The 17,553-nt window shown below is 40.5% G+C and overlaps 1 protein-coding gene and 1 non-coding gene across 2 annotated transcripts in view; both read left to right on the forward strand.

Moving 5' to 3' along the window:
• Nucleotides 1-17,553, forward strand: part of KATNBL1 (katanin regulatory subunit B1 like 1) — a 47,500-nt gene that overhangs the window by 7,113 nt on the left and 22,834 nt on the right. The window lies entirely within an intron of this gene.
• Nucleotides 12,785-12,923, forward strand: LOC127484037 (small nucleolar RNA SNORA46). The gene has a single exon (XR_007910818.3). It is a non-coding gene; the product is annotated as a small nucleolar RNA SNORA46 (small nucleolar RNA).

Raw genomic sequence — 17,553 nt, forward strand, 5'->3', positions numbered from 1 at the left:
GTCCTCCCTTGAACGTGTACTCTGACCGTGTGAAGCTTTCCACCGTGTTACCACACAGCAAGAAGGCCTCACTGTATGTGGTCCCTGGATCTTAGACTTCCCAAGCTTCAGAAGCTGATCTCTATTGGTTAATTTGGTGCTTTCTAGAAAATGTATATGGGAAAGTAAAATTTTGTTTTTTAAAGTTTCTCAAGTCTGATATAAATGGTACGTTTACTGGGAACACACACCTTAATTTGGATAGGATATTCTTTGACCGTTTTTGGGCAAAATCAAATTATGATTTCTTGCTCATTTTATGAGCATTTTTTCACTAACAGCTTATATCTATTAACTTTGGAGAAGTTTGTATTTGCCATTCTTGTTTTGGGGCACGAAGAGAGTAGATATCTTAGAAATGCTGTTCTGTAAGATCCTTCTATTTGGCTTCTCTCTCCTGTAACCATCCATCTTTCCTTCAGCTTTATGCACTGCCTGAAATTGTTTTTTTTTTTTTTTATTTTTATTTTTTTTTTTGCTTGAACAAATGACCCAGAGACCTACCAACTATGTATGAGTCATGAATTGCCTATTCTAGCATCTCCTCTTCTAACTAGCCTTAAGACAAGTGGCTGAGTGTTTTATAGTGGGAAAGGCAGTATGACTAGAAGTCACAAAGTCACAGCCCTAAGCCTGGCTCTCTTTAGTAACTGGGTGTTCCTCACTTAATCTTATCTACATTTTGAAATTATCTTCAAGGTCCTTTCCAACTCTGATTATTTCTCAAGGGGAGACCTCTCAGGAGGAGGGAGACCTAGTTTATCATATTTTTTTAATTTAATTTAATTTTATTTATTTATTTGAGAGGTAGAGTTACAGACAGTGAGAGGAAGAGACAGAGAAAAAGGTCTTCCTTCCGCTGGTTCACTCCCCAAATGGCCACAACCGCTGGAGCTGTGCTGATCTGAAGCCAGGAGTTTCTTCCCCGTTTCCCATGAGAGTGCAGGGGTACAAGCACTTGGGCCATCTTCCACTGCTTTTCCAGGCCACAGCAGAGAGCTGGATTGGAAGAGGGACTAGAACCAGCACTCATAAGGGATGCTGGTGCCACAGGCGGAGGATTAACCTACTGCGTCATGGCTGGCCCCTAGTTTGTTACATCTTAATATGAATTGGGAGTTATTTGTTCTAGAAACATTTTTTTTTTTTTTTTTGACAGGCAGAGTGGACAGTGAGAGAGAGAGACAGAGAGAAAGGTCTTCCTTTGCCGTTGGTTCACTCTCCAATGGCCGCCGCGGCCGGCGTGCTGCGGCCGGCGCACCGCGCTGATCCGATGGCAGGAGCCAGGAGCCAGGTGCTTTTCCTGGTCTCCCATGGGGTGCAGGGCCCAAGCACCTGGGCCATCCTCCACTGCACTCCCTGGCCACAGCAGAGAGCTGGCCTGGAAGAGGGGCAACCGGGACAGAATCCGGCGCCCCGACCGGGACTAGAACCCGGTGTGCCGGCGCCGCTAGGCGGAGGATTAGCCTAGTGAGCCGCGGCGCCGGCCTGTTCTAGAAACATTTTTAAAAGCTATATAATAGTATAAGATTTTTTTGGGGAGAGGAAAGGCACACAGTTTATGTGTATTAAATAGGGTTTAAATGCATTAGAATATAAGCTTCAGGAGGACAGGATCTTTGTTTCTCCAGGGCTTAAATTAACCTATAACACAAGTAATGGATTCTTGCCTGAGCAAGGCTAACTTGTGTACAGATATTCTTGAGTAACTTCAAAGAACTCAGAACACAAACCAGTTAGAGTGTAACCTCACTCCGATGGTATAAAAATTCTTCCTCATGGTAGTAAAGCATCCATTGTTCACTTTGCTTCCTTTCAGAACTATTAAGCAATTGCTGCCTTACTGTCCCTGCCATTGGCCAAGTTCTATCCATTACTCTGTTTTACTTTAATGCCAGTTACATTTTTTATTGTGCCTTTTACTTACAAAAGCCTATGCCCTCCCCATTCTACCACTTAATAACATTGTTGATAGTATGTTGTAGAAAAAAATCATATATTGATGAAAATTTGGCAGTCTTGACCATTTTCTTCTAGTCATCCTAGTTCTACAACTACCATATGAATAATCAAGAATAGTTTTTCATCATAAAATTCCTAAATGGGGCAGTCATTTGGCATAAGCCATTAAGATGTCACTTGGGATGCCCACATCCCAAACCAGAATGCTTGGGTTTGAGTCCAATTCTCTACACCAACTTCCTGCTGATGTGTCCTCTGGGAGGCAGGAGATAGCTTAAGTACTTGGGTCTCTCCACCTAAATGGGAAAATAAGTTTGGGTTGTTTAAGGACTGAATACCTGTGGCTAGAGCATTTTGGAAGTTGATACTATTGTCCAAGGTGGTTGGTGGTTTCACCTAGGTTGTTGTTAATGGAAATGAAGAAAAATGAACAATTTGAGGGTATATTTTAAAGGCAGAGGGAATGAATTTCCTGTAGGGAATTGAAAAGAGGAATCAAGGTTGAGTCCTTTGTTTTGGGCTTGAGAAACTGAGAGGCTGATTATTTTGTTAGCTGAGTTGGAGATAATGGGGATAAGCAGATTTGAGAGGGTGCATATTAAGAGTTCTGTTTTCATTATGTTAAGAGTCAAGAATAATGACTTTTTAAAAAGGATTTATGTATTTATTATTTTAAAGAGTTACGCAGAGAGAGGAAGAAACAGGGAGGGGTCTCCCATCTGCTGGTTTACTCCCCATGTAGTGTAACAGCCATGAACTTCATCTGGTTCTCCCATGCTAGTGGCGAGGGCCCAAGCATTTGGGCCAGCCCCTGCTGCTTGTCCCGGGTCATTAGCAGAGAGCTGGATCAGAAGTGGAGCAGCCAGGACAGGAACCAGCACCTATATGGGTTGTTGGCATTATAGTCAACTTTACTCACTACACTACAATGCCAGCTCAAATACCAAAGAATGCCAGCTCTTAGATGTCCATGTGGTGTTGAGTAGTAGGCAGTTGTACATATATGTCCATAGGTTAAGGTAAAAATTTTTAAAGCAAGATTAATATTTTAATTTTGATTATAGTTAAGTTTGGAACTAGGAGTCATACCTAGTATGATTGATTACATTGCTAGAGAAGGAAGTGTACCCTAAGAGTAAGGGAGCATTTGCCAACCTCCTATATGTACTGTAATCCTCACATGTTGAATGCAACAGCATCTTCCATTGATTTCCCAGTTTAATTTTCAAAATGATTTGTGCTGCCCCCCCCCCCCCTTAAAGCTTGATTTATTCACTTGATAGTCAAAACCACAGAGATGAAAGGAGAGAGAGATGGCCACAATGGCCTGGCGTTGGCCAGGCCAAAGCCAGGAGCCAGGAATTTCATCTGGGTCTCCCATGTGAACACTTGGACCATCTTCCACAGCTTTTCCTAGACCACCAACAGGGAGCTGAACCAGAAGCAGAGCAGCCAGGACACAAACCAGCACTCATAGGGAATGCCATTGTCACAGTCAGCAGCCTTACCCACTATGCTCAATGCCAGCCCCAATCTGTACTTTTTAAAAAAAATATTTCTTATTTTTTATTTGAAAGGCTGAGAGAGCTTCCATCTGCTGGTTTGCTTCCCAAATGCTAGCAACAGCTGAGATTGGTCCAGGCAGAAGTTGGGAGCCTGGAACTCAATCTATGTCTCCCGCACCTGGTGGGGACCTAACTACTTGAGCTGTCACCTGCTGCCTCCCAGGGTATGCATTAGCAAGAAGCTGGACTCAGAAGCAAAGCTGAAACTTGAACTCAGGCACTGCAATATGGGATATGGAAGTCCCAAGCAGCATCTTAACTGCTGTGCCAAATGCTTACCCCATATTGTTTTCCAAGGTTTTAGGTCATGCTTCAACTTTTGACTTACATTGCTACAGAAATTAGATACTTTATGACAAGGTTTATGAAGTGGCAAGTTTCAAATCATGAAGATAATGTTTGTTTTGTTTTTTTTTGTTTTTTTTTTGACAGGCAGAGTGGACACAGAGAGACAGAAAGGTCTTCCTTTTGCCATTGGTTCACCCTCCAATGGCCGCCGCGGCCGGTGCACCGCGCTGATCCGAAGGCAGGAGCCAGGTGCTTCTCCTGGTCTCCCATGCGGGTGCAGGGCCCAAGCACTTGGGCCATCCTCCACTGCACTCCCGGGCCACAGCAGAGGGCTGGCCTGGAAGAGGGGCAACCAGCGCCTGGACCAGGACTAGAACCCGGTGTGCTGGTGCCGCAAGGCGGAGGATTAGCCTAGTGAGCCGCGGTGCTGGCCTCTGATTGACAGATCTTTAAAAATGTTGAGCTTCAATCCTGTAAGACTGTAGTAGGGATTAAAAGTCTCTATACAAAAATAAATAACTGAATCTGTCCTTGCTGTACAGTGTGTTACTGTCTCAAATAATTTATAAAAAACATGATTAAATACTTCTTGAGTACAAGTACAAGTATTCACTGCCGTTGTAAGCCTCCTCCCCATCCCCTCAACCTTCCTACCTCTGGCACTCTTGACCAAATGTACATAGGAAAGGAACGTCAGAGAATCATATCTTTCTTGGAATATGGCTTGACCTTAAACTGTGTTTTGTTTTTGTTTTTTAGTTCTTGTCAGGTGAGTTCTGCCAGCTTTATACTAAGTCCTGATCTGCTCAGCTGAATGTATTTTTTGAATGTTCTTGTAGCAGTTATGAAGATACATTTTATACATTGATTAACATTTAGTGAGAATCACTGGGTGGGTCCTATTGCACTGGAAACTGTTACTCTCTGTGAAATGACTCTAAATAGCTTTGCCTAAGCTGCTGTCTTCTATTTCATATTATAACTGAAAGAATACTTTTTCCCCTAAGCAGTTAGATAAATCCTCAAGGATGTCACTATACTTTACATACTATATTATAACTGCTTATTTCTCTGCGTCTTCCACTATATGCCTTGGAATGACAGTAGAGGATTTCACAGTAGGAAAGGTTGGAAAGTTTAAGGGTATGATCAGGAATGAGGTAGGAAGCTACTCATTGCTGTAATTTAGCTGTGAATGACACGAAGAAGTCTTCTGATTTAAGTGGTTCAGGTCATTAAGTGGTATAATTTTCAATTATTTTGTGTTACTTTATATAATAGGAATTTGTATGTTTCAAGGCTTAAGAAGCTTTTGTTCTCTTGTTAAGAAACTCATTTTTATTTGAAATGTGATTTTTTACTGTGGATAATTGATGCAGCAAAAATAAACCAAAGAAGATTGATACTATAGGAAAATAAACAGAAAAAAATGAACTGTAACATTCTTTATTATTTTTTTTTATTTTTATTTATTTGAAGAGGTAGAGTTACAGAGAGAGAGAGGGAAAGACAGAGAAATGTCTTCCATCTACTGGTTCACTCCCCAAATGGGCACAGTGGCTGGAGCTGAGCCAGTCCGAAGCCAGGAGCTAATTCTGAGTCTCCCATGTAGGTGCAGGGACCCAAGCACTTGGACCAACTTCCACTGCTTTCTCGGGCCATAAGTAGGGAGTTTGGTTGGAGGAGGAGCAGCAGCCAGGACACAAACCAGCACCCATATGGGATGCTGGTGCTGCAGGCAGAGGCTTAGCCTACTTGGCCACATTGCCGGCCCCTGTAATACATTCCTTTAGAAAGAACTCTTATGGGGTGGGTATTTGGCCCAGTGATTAAAATGATGCTTTGGATACCCACATCCCATGTGAGAAGATTGCCTGGATTCAGGTTCAGGTTCTGGTGCTAATGTACACCCTGGAAAGCTGCAGGTGATGGCTTAAGTAGCTGGATCCTTGCCCCCCACATGGAGACCCAGATGGAATTACAGGCTTCTGGCTTTGGCCTGGCCCAGCCCTGCCTGTTGCAGGCATTTTTGGGGGTATCTCTTTTTGTCTTTTTTTTTTTTTTTTTTTTTTTTTTTAAGAACCTATGTACATACATAGAATGAATCTAGGAACTGGTATTAAAATTTGCTAATACCATTGCTCATGTTTCTTATACCAAAAGTAACTTGACTGAATAGTGATATATATGTATGACTAAATAATAACTAAAAAATTATATATAGAAATAATAAAAAATACATGATTGTGTGCCAGACATTGGGGCAAGTGGGTTATTTAATCCTCATAGCACTGCTTTGAAAATAGGAAGTTAAATAACATATCTAAGGTCACATAACTAGTAAATGTTTAAAACCAGACTCAAACCCAGAAGTCTGACTCTAGAAGTTGTATTTTCTTGTTATATCCTACTGAGTAATTTTTACAGTTAAATCATATAAGAAAAATACAACTTCACATGAATTGTTTTAAAACTAAAACATAAGGTTTATCATCTGTCAAATTTTCAACTGTGAAAAATTTATAATATAGAAATTCCTGTGTTCATTCTCCACCGGTAGGCATCTGAATTACTGGTAGGCAATTACCGGTAGGCATCTGAATTAGAAAAATGTTAGTAAAATACATCTGTCCATCTCTGCCACATTGGCCAAGTTTACTTAGTTTCCAATTTAGTAAATATAACCATTTAAAATAGGAGTGTAGGAGCAGGCATTATGCTGCAGCAAGCTTGCCCACATCCCATATTGGAGTGTCAGTTCATGTCTTGCATACTCCATGCTTCTGATCCAATTTCCTGCTAATGCACCTGGAAGGCAGTAGTTAATGGCACAAGTACGTGGGTTCTTGCTACCCTCATGTGACTTTGGCCTGGCCCACCTCTGGCTTTTGGCAGACATTTGAGGAGTGAAGTTGCAGATAGGAGAGCTCTCTGTCTCCCTGCCCTTCACATAAAATAATAAATTTTTTCAAAGGTGATGAAGGGATCAGTGAAGATAAGAATCAAGAAATGTTTCAGAGAAGCTGGCGTTGTGGAATAGCAGGTTAAGCTACTGCCTGCAATGCCAGCATCCGTTGTGAGTGCTGGTTTGAATCCTGGCTGCTCCATTTCCAATTCAGCTCTTTGCTAATGCTCCTGGGAAAGCTGTGGAAGATGGCCCAAATGCTTGGGTCACTGCCACCCATGAATGGAGCTCCTGGTTCCTGGCTTCCACCTGGCCCAACCCCAGCTGTTGTGGCCATTTGGGGATTTGGGGAGTGAATCAGTAGATGGAAGATTGATTCAGTCATTTATTTTCTCTCTCTCTCTCTCTCTGCTCTCTCTCCCCTTCTCACCCTCCCCTCCCTCCCTCCCTCCCTCTCTTCCTCCATCTCTGTAATTTTGCCTTTCAAATAAATTTTTTTTAAAAAATGTTTGGGAGAGGAAGACTTGAACCCATTCTTGGTGAGAGGCTTGTGGTGGACTGGAAAGGAGAGAAAAGAGGCATTTCAGGAAAAAATAAACATTTTGTTTTAATAAAAATGAAACATTAGGAGAGGTATGAATAGCAAAAGCCTAGAAAAGGAGACCTGGTAAGTGTTTAGGGATGCTTACAGGGATCTTAGGAGTCTCTATGCTTTTCCCTCTGTTTCCTTTTATAAAAGCTGTACTGTGATTAGTTTCTGCCATCTTCTCATGAACTGAATCCCTTGATCTCTATGCAGCATTTCAGTAATAGTGCTCACTAAACTGCCTATTTCAAATCAACTTGAACACTCAGAATATTCTCTTAAGTTAACTTTTTTGTTCCCCTTTTCCTTTTAACCTAGTTTTCTTGTCTCTTAAAAAAAAAAGTCCTGGGTCCAGCACTGTGGTGTAGTTGGTAAAGCTGCCACCTACCATGTTGGCATCCCATATAGGCACAGGTTTGAGTCCCAGCTGCTCCACTTCTGATGATCCAGCTCTTTGCTATGGCCTGGGAAAGCAGTAGAAGATGGCCCAAGTGCTTGGGCCCCTGCACCCACATGGGAGACCTAGAAGAAGCTCCTGGCTCCCAGCTTCTGATCGGCCCAACTACAGCCATTGTGGCCATTTAGGGAGTGAACCAGCTCTTTCTCTGCCTCTCTGTAACTCTGCATTTCAAATTAATAAATAAATCTTTAAAAATAAAGTCCAATTTTATTTACTGTAGGCTTTCTCATTCTTTTGGAGTGGAACAGGTTAAATACACAACATCTTTTATAGATTGAGACATTGAAACTTGTTTCCAAAGTCACATAGTTAGGTAAGTGAGAAAGCTAAGAATTTGAACACGGATCTCTTTGACGTATCAACTACGTCAGCCTTTAGGTGGGTGAATCTTTAATTATTTTACCAAGTAGTAACTTGTGATTGCATAGTGAGCAGGAAGCTTTCCAGAGAACTAAAAGTGGCAGGTAGAGCCTGGAGGCCTTGGTGGATTAAATTTTTAACTCCCCCTGACCTTCAAGTGAAAGCACTTGCCCCACGCCATTGTATACAGAGGGCACTCAGTGCATCTCCAGACCTGGCCCACACTATGAATGGAACAACCAAAAAACTAGTAGGGCTGGCTTTGATAATTACCCGTTGGAAAAAATTTATTTTCCAGATGCTTTGAGGAATGCTGATGGAGCCTCCAGGACAGAAGTATGAACTAGTCTCCTGGAGAAAGAAAGAAAAAAAAAGATTGTGTTCCCAGGGGAGCTGTATTTTCAGCTCTGTCAGGCAAATGTGAAAAGCTGTGGTTGACATTTGCTCTGTGCCCCAGTTTCTTTGAAATGAGATTATTGAGGTATCATTTCAATGACTTTTGACATGTACACAGTTATATAATGACCATGGAGATCAAGATATAGAACATGTCTCTGTCTCCAAAAAGTTTACGTTTACCCTTTGTAGTAAATTTCCTCCCTTTTCCCTTATTCTCATATCCACTGATCTTTTTCTTTCCTTGTCTGTATTTCAGCTGTTTTTATAATGTCATAAAAATGAGGTTGTATAGCATGTAGGCTTAAAAAAAAAATGCGTGTGTGTACATATATATATAAAGAATAACGTAGGCTTTTTTTTTAAGTTTTATATATTTATTTGAAAGAGAGTTACAGAGAAAGGGAGGGAGAGGCAGAGAGAATGGTCTTCCATCTGCTGGTTCACTCTCCAAATGGCAGCAATGGCCAGAGCTGGGCCAATCCGAAATCAGGAGCCATGAATAACTTCTGGGTCTCCCACATGAGTGCAGGGGCCCAAGGACTTGGACCATCTTCTCCTGCTTTCCCAGGCCTTTAGCAGAAAGCTGGATCCGAAGAGAAGCAGCCAGAACATGAACCAGCAGTCATATTGGATGCTGGCACTGCCAGCAGAAACTTAACCTACTACACCACAGCACTGTCCCCTGACCCAGGAGCTTCTTCCCAGTCTCCCCTGAGGGTGCAGGGGCCCAAGCGTCTGGGCCATCCTCCACTGCTTTCCCAGGCCATAGTAGAGAGCTGGATTGGAAGAAGAGCAGTCAGAACATGCACCAGAGCCCATATGGTGGAGGCTTAGGCTACTACACCACAGTGCTGAGGAGAGAAAACATTTTAACTGAAAAGGGGTGAACCAGTAGATGGAACGTCTCTGTCTCTCCCTTTCTGTCTCCCTTTCTAACAAATAAATAAATCTAAAAAGAAAAAAGTAGTCAAATGGCATGGAATGCTGGGTTTGTAGTCCTTATTCTTACCATTTTGTTGTTTGATCTTAGGCAAATTATCTTTCTGTATTATAGTGTCCTCATCTATGGAAAGGTATAATATACTGTGCTCATGTCTGGCATGTGGTACACTTTTGATACAGACTTATTTTATTTAACACCATTGTAGTATGCCCCTCCTCACACCCCATGTAACAAAATAGCTGGAAAATAGTTTTGTGTTTCTTCCCTCTTAATTATAAAATTTATTCATCTCCAATAAGGTACCCAATTATGAAGACCTTTGATATTTAGATAAATAGTTTAGTTTTGGTTTAGTAAATCAGTTCAGAAAACTATATTTTGCGAACATCTGCATCTTTCAGGTTTTATATGTATCTGTAAAAATAAACAAAGGATGGTGGCTAAATTTGCAGATCACAGAGTTAAATGTAATAATGTAAGTTTCTCAGAGCTTTTGAATATATATATGTAATTTCTAATAGTTTAAACTCTAGACTTGAACAGAGTCTAGCACCTATTAAAATCTATGTGGATTCTTTAAAAATAACTTGAAGTTCTGTGCTAGTAGTTTTCCATGAATCCTGCAGGCAGATGTTATATGTGATGATTTTTGGGTACCAGGAGGAGACTGGTGGCAGAAAAATCAAATTTTTTTTTAAATCGTATTTGAGATATGCAAATTTCATGTATTTCATATATACAGATTCAGGAACATAGTGATACTTTCTACTCTATCCTCCCTCCCACCTGTGCTCACACCCTCTTCCTCCTCCCTCCCTTAGTCTCATTCTTATTTTTTACAAAGATCTATTTTCAATTAACTATATACTCATAAGATTAACCCTACACTAAGTAAAGAGTTCAACAACTAGTATGATGGGGGAAAAAACAAAACAAAACTGTTCCTTAGCAGTTGAGACAAGGCTGATAAAAATCTTCATATCCCAAAGTGTCAATGTCACTCCTATAATTACCTTTTAGGTACTCTGTTAGTTACCAAAGATCAAGGAGAATATACGATATTTGTCTTTTGGGGACTGGCTTATTTCGCTAAGTATAGCTGTTTCCAGTTGCATCCATTTTGTTGCAAACAACAGGATTTCATGTTTTTTTCTTTTTTTTCTACCACTGTGTAGTATTCCATACTTTATAAGTACCATAATTTTTTTTCCAGTCACCAGTTGATGGACATCTGTGTTGATTTCATATCTTAGCTATTTTGAATTCAGTTGTAATAAACATAGGGGTACAGATCACTCTTTCTTATGCTGATTTATTTTCATTTGGGTAAATTCCCAGGAGTAAGATAGCTGGGTCATATGGTAGGTCTGTATTCATATTTCTGAGGTATCTCCATACTGTCTTCCACAGTGGCTGTACCAGTTTACATTCCCACCAACAGTAGATTAGGGTATATTTTCCCCCCACATCTTTGCAAGCATTTGTTGTTTGTTGAGTGATGTTTAAGAGCCCTTCTAACTGGGGTAAGGTGAAATCTCATTGTGGTTTTGATTTGCATTTCATTGATGGCTAGTGATCCTGAACATTTTGTCATGTATCTGTTGGACATTTGAATTTCCTCTCTTGAAAAATGCCTGTTCAAAGCCTTTGCCTATTTTTTTTTTTTAAGATTTATTTATTTTATTTGAAAGGCAAGGTTACACAGAGGCAGAGAAAGAGCGAGAGAGAGAGCAAGTGAGACAGAGAGCGAGACAGAGACAGAGAGCGAGGGGTCTCCCATCCACTGGTTCACTCCCCAGATGGCCGCAACAGCCAGAGCTGCACTGATCCAAAGCCAGGAGCCAGGAGCATCTTCCAGGTCTCCCACGTGGATGCAGGGGCCCAAGCACTTGAGCCACCTTCTGCTTTCCCAGACCATAGCAGAGAGCTCGATTGGAAGTGGAGTGGCCAGGTCTTGAACCAGTGCCCATATGGGATGCCAGCAGTGCAGGCAGTGGCCTTACCCACTATGCCAAAGCTCTGGCCCCTTTTGCCCATTTCTTAACTGGATTGTTTGTTTTGTTGTTGAATTTCTTGAGCTCTTTATAGATTTTGGATATTAATCCTTTATCAGTTCAAATGATTCTTACAGTAGTTTAGGCTTGAAGTGATGGGGCTTTATTTATGAAATTGAAAAAGAGAAAGTTAGAATATTTTGAAGGAAGTTTCAAGAAAACTTAGTGATTTATTGGAACTAAGGAGAGGAGTCTAACTCCCAAATTTATATTCTGAGAGAAATTTGATGCCACTAATTCCAGTTGTGTTACTAGGAAGGGCAGCTTGTTGGTTTGATGTTGAAGCGATTGAAGATACTTGTTTTAGGTATGTTGATTTGGACCTAACAATGGCAGACCAGGAAGCCAACTACAAAGAAAGTGAGGAAGTCTAGAGACAGATAGCTCAGGCTGTGAACACTTACTTCCCTAATGTTAGTCTAGTGAAAGAAGAGTTGCTGAAAGAAAAGGAACTTGAAAAATGGTAAGGGAACAAGGCATGTCAGGACAGCCATGCCTTCCTGTGAACAGAAAGGATCAGGGATGGGCTGTGACGTGATGAAAGAGCTAAATAGTGATGAAGAATGAGCAAAGTCTTTAGAGTTGGCTTGGCTGACCTGGATGAGCATCATGAGGTCCATAAAGGCTTCCATATAGCTCCTGGTGACATTGAAGATGCAATTTTTCAGATGAGAGAGTAGAATAAAAACAAGATTATAAAGTTAATGAGAAAATGGAAGCTAAAAGGCTCTCATTGTAGAAATTTGGCAGCAAAGGGAAACAAAGAATATGGAAGTTGATAGGGGAAACCTGAGCATGTTTGAAAGCAGAAGGGGAGGAATCAGTTTAAAGGAAGAAAGAAATCAAAGATTAAAAAAAAAGTGTGGAGCAAGGTTTAAATAAAGTTCAAGGTAAGAATTGAGAAGATTAGACGAAGTTGTCCTAATTTGGGAAAGTTAAAATAGATTCTTATGAAACATTACCTCTATGTATTGCCATTTGCACCTGTTCTGCTTGTTTGCTGTAGGGGAGTCAGACAATTCAGTCACTTTTTGTAAGCAGTAACATAAAGTTAAATATTTCTTCAGGTTATAAAAGTAATTCATGTTCACTGTAAAAACAGAAATATGTGAAGGAAAACAACACCCATCATTCCCACCAGTAATAAGTAATTTCCGTTAATTTGATAGAGCTTTTTTGAATCTTTCCATTTCACAAAATGTTCTTTGAAAATTAGTGTTTTCAGCACTATATTTAAACCTATGGATGAGAATCTTCCTCATTCTTGGTTACGCTGTAGTGCAAAAGAATTCCTGGCTCCATCTGTTGCACAGCTGACTTGTGCCATTCTGCTGTTGCTTAATGGAGTTAAAAGGGACATTGACTATTTGGCTTTTATCTGATAGCAAGGATTATTGGGATACATGGAATTTCCCAAGAATTCCCAGGAAAGATGTCAAAATCCTTTTATTTATTTGCTTTTTAGAAAAAAGTTTAACTATTCTATTGTAAGTACTGATTCTATTCGAAGTCATTCTTGGCTTTCTCAATTCCATTTTTATCACCTTTGATTTCAATTCAATACAGATTCCATTTTAAACAAAAATGCTACAGATTTCATTTAAGCATAAACACTAACATACCATAGCAATAATTGACAGCCTGACAGCTATTTAGGCAGGAGAAATCGGTATCTCTAGGCCCTGAAGATTGTCCCAGAAAAATCTCATCTCTACCTTCTCTTTTCTCTCCTCTTCATTGAAATTCTTGGAGAAAAAATAATTTTTTGGGGTGACATCTGCCTCGTGGGAAACCTATGATTTTTCTTTAAGACCTATAGATCTGCCTGAGAGAAAATGACACATATGAAATGAGGGAAGGTTGGGAAGTTGCTTATAGCTTATTTATCTGTCTATTGTCATCACCTCAGAAATTGGTGCTGTCATCTTATTTGACTGGAATAGGCTTTTTTTTTTTTTTTTTTTTTAAGATTTATTTTATTTACTTGAAAGAGTTACAGAGAGAGGTAGAGACAGAGAGAGGTCTTCCATCTGCTGGTTCACTCCCCAGATGGCCGCAATGGCCGGAGCTGTGCCAATCTGAAGCCAGGAGCCAGGAGCCTCCTCTGGGTCTCCCACATGGGTGCAGGGGCCCAAGCACTTGGGCCATCTTCCACTGCTTTCCCAGGCCATAGCAGAGAGCTGGACAGGAAGAGGAGCAGCTGGGACTAGAACTGGTGCCCATATGGGATACTGGCGCTTCAGGCCGGGGCTTTAACCTGCTGCACCACAGCACCAGCTCCTAGAATAGGCTTTTTAAAGTTTGGTAATTCGGGATTGAAAACATTTACTGTGGTTGAAAATGGATTGGATTCAAGGAATGAAAACAAAGCTATTGTAGAATGTAGTAGACTGTGTTACTTCAGTCTCTCTTTAAAAAAGGCAGAGAGATCAAGGTTTACATTTTAAAACTCCTTTGTTATTTATGTATTTTATTGTTAGAAGATAGTGATTATGAACTGTTTTCTTCCTCCAGACTCTTGGTAGATAACCACAGATACCCTTTGAAATACTGAGAGTGACTCTGTGGTGGTGACTGCAGGAGAATGGTTCATTGTACATAACCACACTTTGTTTCTCAGGAAAACTAAGTTTTTCCTAGGAAATTACCTAGTAAAATCACAGAGTTAAATACAATGTAAATAACCAATAGTCTGTGGTATATGAATAATAATATAAAAAGAAAGCCATCTTTCTGGTAGGAAGTACCTACTATGTAAAGAGAATTCATTCCTCCAGTTCTACATGCCACTGTTTCTCTACATTGTGAAGAAAATGCTCATAGCAATCACTCTGTTGCCTTTTATTTGTTTTTTAGTTTTTACTTGTTTAGATATATTTATTTGAAAGGCAGATAGAAATCTTCCACCCACTAGTTCACTCCCCCAAATGGCTGCAACAGCTGGGGCTGGGCCAGGTCAATACTAGAAGCTAGGAACTCTGGGTCTCTCCCACATAGGAGTGCTTGAGCCATTATCCATTGCTTCCCAGATGCATTAGTGGAGGGCATTATCTATTGCTTCCCAGACACAATCTAGCAATTCTAGATTGGAAGCAGAGTAGCTACTTGAACCAGCATTCTTGTATTGGATGTGGGTGTCCCAAATGGTGGCTTAACCTGCTGTGCCACAACAAAGGCTCCCTGTGTTATCTTTATTGAAGGAAATGTGGACTATATGAAATATTTGCAATAGTTTATAAGTAAAGTTAATATGTTGGTCCCTTCTCAGTTGCTTAGCCCGTGCTTTTATTCTTCTAGAACCTTATTTCTTTTACTCTTTTTTATTGAAGAGATTATCTTAATTTCTACAATTGCTATTTAACTCTTTAATCCCATTTCAGATTCTTTTTGTACATTATCAAATAGCACTTGAAAAACAGAGACCTCAACCATTGCTTTAAGCCAGTTTTATTTGCACAGTGGTGCTGTCAAGTGCACGAGGCATGAAGGAAAATGGAATTTGTAGGATACAAATCCTTTGCAGTGAGCCTTTACCATTACAATTTTGAAATTTTCTTCATTCATTTTTAAAGCTTTTTTGAAGTATAACTTAAACATCATAAAATTCACCTGTTTTGGGGCCAGCATTATGGTGCTCTGCGTTAAGCCACTGCTTGCAACGAGGGATTGCATATCAGAACACTGGTTTGAGTCCTGGCTGCTCCATTTCTGATCTAGCTCCCTGCTAATGTGCCTGGGAAAGTAGCAGATGGCTGATGTACTTGGGCACCTGCCACCCATGTGGAGATCCACGTGGAGTTGCAGGCTCCTGGCTTCAGTTTGGCCTCATCCTGACCATTGCAGCTATTTGAGAAGTGAACCAATGGATGGCAGATCTCTTTCTCTTCTAATAGTGAACAACCAAAGTCTGCTCCAGTGGAAAAGATACGATAGACAAATATATTTTATACATAATTATACTTACATACATATGTATATATGTTTGGTAGTAGTAAGTACTGTATAGAAAAATAGGGCAGAATAAGGAGGTAAAGAAGTGTGAATGTAGGGTGCTGTTTTGGAGAGTGATTCTGGAAAAACCATGCTGAAGAGAGGATATTTGAAAATGAACCTGAAAATGCAAAGAAGCAAGGCAGAATACTATATAAGGGGGAAGCATTTCCTGGGTACAGAGTCCTGAGATGAGAGATTTTGGAATCCATCTTCAGTGAGCAGATTTAGTGCTAAAGGAAAAAAAATCTTTGATACATTAGAATGAAGTGATTCTCAAACCTGTATTCTTTAAAAACAAATGGGAAGTATAATTTCTGCATCGATTATGCTGATGATTAAATGAGAGGCTTGATAAAAAGCATCTGTGGATTCATATTAAGTGATGCAGTGGTGGTATCTGTTATTTTATTGTAATTTATTATTATTTCCAGACCACCTGTTTTTAAGCTCTCAAGACTAGTTTCCCAAATAGTATTCTTCTAAAATTTTTATCTATCCTTAATGCTTGGCTTATAAAATTTGTACTTATGGGTTATAGTGTTGTAATTTATACGAGTATACAGCGTGTAATGGTTAAATCAGGGTCAATAGCATTCCTATATCCTCAAATATTATCATATCCATGTATTGGTACCTTCAAACTCTTCTAGCTATTTTGAAATGTATAATTAGTTATTGTAGACTATTGTTCCCCTGTTGTGCTGTGTACCATTAGAACTACTCCCTTGGGGCCGGCACTGTGGCTTAGCAGGTAAAGCCACCACCTGCAGTGCTGGCATCCCATATGGGCTTTGGTTCGAGTCCCAGCTGCTCCACTTCCGATCCAGCTCTCTGCTATGGTCTGGGAAAGCAGTAGAAGATGGCCCAAGCCCTTGGGCCCCTTGATCTATGTGGGAGACCCAGAAGAGGCTCCTGCCTCTCCTGGCTTTGGATCGGCACAGCTCTGGCCATTGTGGCCATCTGGGGAGTGAACCAGCTGATGGAAGACTTCTCTCTCTCTCTCTCCGCCTCTCCTCTCTGTGTAACTCTTTCAAATAAATAAATCTCTATTTATTTATTTATTTACAGAAGAATTAAAAAAAAAAAAACTACTCCCCTTCTGTGTTTGGTTCCCATTGCCCACAGTTTATTCTCTCTCCCCTTGCTTTTCCTGACCTCTATTTTATTCTTTAGTCCTGTGAGTATGTGGTCAACTTCCACAAATAAGCAAAAACATGTGGTGTTTATCTTTCTGTGCCTGACTTATTTCACTTAAAATAATGTCCTCCAGTGGCCGGCGCTGGCATCCCATATGGGCGCCGATTCTAGTCCCGGCTGCTCCTCTTCCAGTCTAGCTCTCTGCTGTGGCCCGGGAGGGCGGTTGAGGATGGCCCAAGTGCTTGGGCCCCTGCACCCGCATGGGAGACCAGGAAGAAGCACCTGGCTCCTGGCTTCGGATTGGTACAGTTCTGGACGTAGCAGTCATTTGGGGGATGAACCAACAGAAGGAAGACCTTTCTCTCTGTCTCTCTCTCTCACTGTCTATAACTACCTGTCAAATAAAAAAAAAATTTAAAAACGTCCTCCAGTTCTACCAACCTAGCTGCACAGGATTTCATCCTTTCTTATTGCTGAGTATTATTCCATTATGTATATAAACCATGTTTTTGAAGTCCATTTATCCATTGCTGGACATGTTTATTGATTCCATGTCTTGGCAGTTGTGAATAGTGCTGCAGTAAACTTGGGCACATTGGTATCTTTCGATGTTTGGATATATACCCAGTAGTGGGATTGCTGGATCATATAGTAATTCTGTTCTCAGTTTTGAGGGAACCTCTATACTGTTTTCCATAATGGCTACTAATTTACTTTTCTACCAACAGTGTGTAAGAGTTTCCCTTTCCTTGCATTTCCACTATTTGTTATTTTTTTGTCTATTTGATAATAGCTGTTATAACTGGGATAAGATATTCCTTATTGTGGTTTTCACTTGCGTTTCTCTGATTAGTGATGTTGA

Source organism: Oryctolagus cuniculus, chromosome 12, assembly GCF_051225735.1.
Source record: "Oryctolagus cuniculus isolate XC-2025 breed Fujian yellow rabbit chromosome 12, ASM5122573v1, whole genome shotgun sequence".
NCBI classification, from domain to species: domain Eukaryota; kingdom Metazoa; phylum Chordata; class Mammalia; order Lagomorpha; family Leporidae; genus Oryctolagus; species Oryctolagus cuniculus.